Raw genomic sequence first — 6,000 nt, 5'->3', positions numbered from 1 at the left:
TATATCAAAGATAAAGAGAACAGTGAAAATTCTGACTTGTGAGAAAATTTTCTTGTAAAGAGTTGTTATGAAGGGCTGGAGTTGAGGTTCAGTGGTAGAGTGCTAGCCTAGCATGTGTGGAACACTGGATTTGATCCTCAGCACCACATAAAAGTAAATAAATAAAACAAAGGTATTGTGTTCATGTACAATTAAAAATATATTTTTTAAAAAAGAATTGTTATGGTTCTATGAATCCCAACCTACATACCAGACTATGGTGGGCATTCTGACTGACTCATACTTGACAAAGCTAATATGGTCAATGATGGAAAGTTGGAAGTCAGTTTTTACCTCAAGTTTTAATGAACTGTAAGAATTGTGTTTCCTGTGCATTGAAAGTAAGTCCCACAAGAGAGAGCATGCAAGAATAGATTCATTTTGGTCTTGACCAAAAGAGAATGAGAGAATTCTAATAGAGTATGTGTAAAATGAAAACCAGGGAACATGGAGCACAGCAGTAGGGATCCTCCATGTTCTAGGTATCCTCCATGCCATGGGATTTGAAGTCAGAAGGGCCCAGTGAAAGAGCTCAAGATGGACTCAAGAAAGCACCACAGGAGAAGTCAACTGGAAACATCTGCCTTGTATGTTGTGGTCTAGAATATAATACATTAAAAAGTGGCTCGTGGGCATATAATATTCTCTGATTTTAGGATATAAACTTAAGAACAATATTTTATCTTAATTATTGATTTCCCTTTATGCCATTTATTTTTGTTTATGTGGATTAACATAAGTAATTGTAGGTTGCAGTCTGTCGTTGAAATTGTGTTTCTTTTTAGAAGTGTTGGCATCTGATAGACTTTTTGATTTTATCTGACTTGGTGCATGAATGTTCAAAACTGCCTTATCCTAATTGTAAAAACCACTAAGATAGCAATAGATAAAAGACACAAAAAGTCTCTTTATAAAAACCAAAAACATGACAAAGCCAAAAGTGTTAAATCTCACTACTAATAAAAAACTTCATGTTTTTATTTAAAAATATTCATCCTACAAGTATTTATTGCAGATCTATTTTTTTTGCCAACCCTTAAACTAGCCATTGGAAATACATAAGAAATATCAAATATAGCCCCTGTTGGTATAAAAGAATAAGAACCAATATATTTTTAAATACTTCTATTTTTGTCATCCATTTAACAAATATCAAAAAATATAATATTTAGTGCTAATAAGAATACATTGAGGATCTAGGGTTGTAGCTTAGTGGTTGAGTGCTTGCCTTGCATGCATGAGGCACTGGGTTTGATCCTCAGCACCACAAAAATAAATAAAACAAAGATATTTAAAAAGAATATATTGAGCAGGTATCCTTGCAAATTGGTTAGCTAGTTATATACTTACATACATACTTTTAAATAAGTTGCTTTGCAATAAAAGACATAAATGCTCAATTTTGACATAATTTTTGCATTCCTAGAACTCTTTGCTAAGAAAACAATAAAAATGAAGTTAAACATGTTGAAAATTTATGTGCACAGAAAAACTTGAACATGGATGTTTATAGAAGTTTTATTCACATTGTTAAAACTTGGAAACAGTATTATAGAAAATACATGTATGAAGATGTGAAAAAAAAACAACAAACAAAAAAAACTTGGAAACAGCTATGATGTCCTTCAGTAGGTGAATGAATAGATAAATTTTAGTTTGTCCAAACAACGGGATATTATTTAGTAACAAAAGGAAATGAGCTATCATGCCTTGAAAAGACATGAAAGCAACTGAAGTGCATATTACCAAGTGAAAGAAGCCTGTATAAAAAGGTGATATACTACATGATTCCAACTATTTGACATTCTGGAAAAGGCAAAACTCTGCAGATGGTAAAGTGGTTGACAGGGTTTAAGGAGAGGGAGCAATGGGCAAGTAGAACACAGAAAATTTCTAGGGTATTGCAACTATTCCATATGATACTGTAATGATAGGCACATGTAATTTATGTTTGTTGAAACTCATAGACTGTAAAGCATCAAGAATCAAGCACTATGTATTCTATAGACTTTTGGTGATAATGATGTGTCGATTGTGAGCAGTGTACCATTCTGGTGAGGAATGTTGACAAAAGGGGCATCTATGCCAGGTGGGGAGGCATGTGGGGGCAGGCAGAATATGGAAAATCTCTTTTCCTTCTGTTCACTTTACTGTGAACCTATAACTTCTCTAAAAATAAAGTCTGTTAACTTATGTTAGTCAAGAGTCTTGGATGTAAATAGGTCTGGTTTTGCTGACTCTTATTAATCTGCAGAACTAGCCATAACTCCAATTGTTGTCAGATCTCTTTAGAATGTGAGATACATAATACCAGTTTGAAGTCATTTATTTTCAAGCAAAAGAAGAGGTTTATTAAAAGTTTCATTATACTGATTTTGTGGGAAGTAATTTTAAAGCGACTTGTGCCCCCCTTTAATATGTTCATTAACCGTGCACAGAAGAACTGCAAAACATCTATCCAAGTTGTAAACTCAGGCTCACTACAGCCTCTCTGAGGTGTGGGGCCTCATTCCTCCCTCCAGATATTGGGATATGCTCTGTGATTGTGCTCACATATCTTATGGGCCAAGTTAGAGCACCACTGCCTAGCAATTTATTAAATGTTAGTCAACTTTGTTTTTCACTTTAAATATAAACATAATTTAGAAGTTTTGATATTTTCTTTTTGCATTCCTATGGATCATCATTTCCATTCCTTAATGAGCACAAATATAGAGAGAACAGGCAGAGAAATGTGGCAGAGTGAGCAAATAAAATGAAATTGGGGAGGTGTTTAGAAAATTTAGCAAAGGTGGAAGTATTATTGTTTCCTTAGGTAACATTCAACAGAGTGGAGGACACAAAAAGAAGACAGAATGGGAGGAAAGAATGACATAAGCAGAATAATAAATTTTGATAAGGAAAGTTTATATGTGTAGAAAGTATATGTACCAAGGTATGGCTAGATGGGATGTGAGAGAGTCAAGGATTTTATTTTTTAAAGAGATGTGTAAGATGTATGTATGCACATGTATTATGTATATATTCTCTATCTTCTGTCTATGCAGCCTATCTGGAAAGTTTTAATTTCCAATAGATTCTCTGTAGTGTGTATCAATAAAGTTTCCAAGAGGATCGCAGTAGACAGGAACAAATTTCTAATAGGTTAATTTCAATTTCAAATGATGTTGAACTAGGCTTTATTCTATGCTCTTGTTTTTCTTCATATACTTAGAACTTGTGTATGTTACTGTTTTGATATAGCTTTTGCGGTGATTTGATTAAGTTTTGGAGGCAAAAACAATTGGAAAATACACCTTCCATGTTGATAGTATGACAGATACTTTCACAACTGCTAAAATAATGGTTTATGCTTGCAAACTTTCTTCAATGGTAAACTGCTAAGGAAAACTAGCTTTCTTCATGGTCAGCTTGAGGACATACTGCAGTTAACAGCAGTAAAATTGACAGGAGGTGGTGCTATAGAAAAGCAGAGAGAGGTAATTCTGACACTCTGCTGTGATTTTTTTTAAATATTAAAATGATTTCTGTATTCTAGGCTTGGAATTTATTCCCTTTCATAGGTCCAAAACCGTGTTTAGACACTCAGGCAGACTTCATTTAGCCTTTGAGAGTTACTAGACATGCCCATATGATATATACTTTACACAATAGAAAACTGACAGATTATACAAACACAGTACTAGCTTTCATCAGAAGCTGAAATAGAAATTAAAACTGCAATTTTGGTTACTGTAAGATCTAAAAATTGCTTTGCAGATATTTCAAAATGCTATACAGTACTGTGGAAAATATAATTACTATGAGATAGCAACAGTTACTAGGTAGGAAGAACTCCATTTATTGCTTTAAGTCAGAAAGAAAAATGATAAAAAATCAGTGTGATAATAGGGCTAATGTGTAACTTGCCATCAAGCTTCTAAAACCAATGATTCATAGTTCACTCAACCTTTTTTTTTCACCTTTTATTTAATTACACTGGCTAGTGAATATCATCAAAGAAAGCAAAAGGAGACAAAAGAAATAGGAAGCTGAATAAAAAGGAAATGGAAAAATACATCCCTATTTAGGCAGATTTACTTTCAAATAAAGGATGCACTAAACATGCATTTGTGATTTATGTCAAGATTATTAAATTTTTCAAAATTCTGAGACAGATGATATCAAACAAATGCATCTTCATACAACTAAATGGTTGATGAACCCTGCTTTCTGGGCTTCAAAACAACCAGAATCCTGGGACAAATGAAGACTGTCACATACCTTGAGGTTTATCTTAGTGTAAAATAACCAAAAGCTAGGAACAAATCTCACCTCATTTGATGGCTATTGACTATTCAAAACTATTGCCTTAACAGAACATCAGACAAAGTAATGACAGGAAATAAGGGCATGGTACACTGCTTCTAGAACCCAAGTGCAACACTGTTAAGAGTGAATGTATAATAGAGGAGATTAGCTAACTGAAGACATCACCCCAGCAAGGATTTCCAGCTGTGTACTGGGAGACTTGGGTTGCTGGGGTATAGAATCACAGAGGCATAACAAAAGTGTGTCACTTAAGAAACTTGAAGTCTTAAGCAACTGTTCTCTATGCCAGCAACAGAAAATGGCATTATCAGATATGGAGAAGGTTTTCAGAGAAGATGAAAAACAGGAGCTCAAACTTTCCCTTCATCTTCATGCTGGGAGGGGAGAGTCCTTACTGGCTCCACAAGCATTCTGATCTTATTGCTCATGCACCTCTATAGTAGGGAAGGATGCTTTGCCATCCCAGCTCAGCAGTGTATAGTCTTAGTTTAACTCTATGAGGTCTTGGTTTGAGGTCTATGATTTTAATCACAGAATTTTTGTCAGGGAGACAAGTAACAGATTCTCTCTTTTCCAACAGCAAATAAATTAATTGAATGATTCAACAAATATTTTCTGCACATCTATTTCACATCTGGGTTTCGGTGTACATTATTCAACAAAATAAGCATAGTATCTGCTTTCAGAGCTTATAAAATATTCTTCCTCATTAATAGTAATGTATCGTTACTTAAAAGAAATGTTGACATGGCATTTTATTTAACCTCTTAAAATTTGATTAGAACAGATTAGTCACCCAAACTGGATTATTCTATTAGCATTTGTTAAACAATAAGTTTCTGAAGATGAAGGTGAGAAAAGGAATAGTGATTGTGATGTTCCTCAAGTGGTTGCACAGAACAAAGACATTATCTGCATGGCCAGCTTGTCACCTTCAATGACGTCTCTACCTTGTATTTTTCCTACCTGAAACAAACAGTATTTTCAGAAGCCGTCATGAGACAAGATTTCAAATGAAGCATGTAAAAAATGAAAATAAATCTTTGAACCATGGTTCCTGAGTAATGATAAGGTAAGGGAGAGGTGTTGATACTCAGATTTCTAACACAAAATAGTGTGAATAAAATAAGTCACATTTTAAATGACTAATTTGGTTTTTAAAAATGTATGTTTTCCCCCATCTATGCAGTCAAAGTAGAAATGCTACTTTAAAATGATGTGTTTTATAATTTTGGATCTTTAAGTAGATTTTTTTTTAATTTCAGCTAAGTACTTCAAATTAATTTTCATTTTCTACATAAGTAAGAAAATTAAGTGTTAAATAATGAACAAACCAAATTGACTTTACTAGAAAGATAAATAGTGAAAATTTCTTAGAAAAACATTTTAATTTTAAATAATAGTAGGGTTTGAAGTCCTTTATGTCAAGTCAAAACATCAATAACTAAAATCCACAAGATATTAATTCATGATCCTACATGCTTTTTTCCAGGACTATTTATTTTTATGCCACTCAACCTTGAGAGTAGAACAGTAGTTTTATAATTTAATCCTTTAGATATAAAATGGACATGTAAAATAAGTTAGAAAGTACAGCTGAGCTGTGACAATTTAACTTGATAATATGGGCATGTGTTAAAATTTTTTGAA

Source organism: Marmota monax, unplaced genomic scaffold (assembly GCF_021218885.2).
Source record: "Marmota monax isolate L192 unplaced genomic scaffold, Marmota_monax_Labrador192_F-V1.1 WCK01_AAM20220418_F8-fsc00577, whole genome shotgun sequence".
NCBI lineage: Eukaryota > Metazoa > Chordata > Mammalia > Rodentia > Sciuridae > Marmota > Marmota monax.
This window is presented reverse-complemented; position numbering follows the sequence as displayed.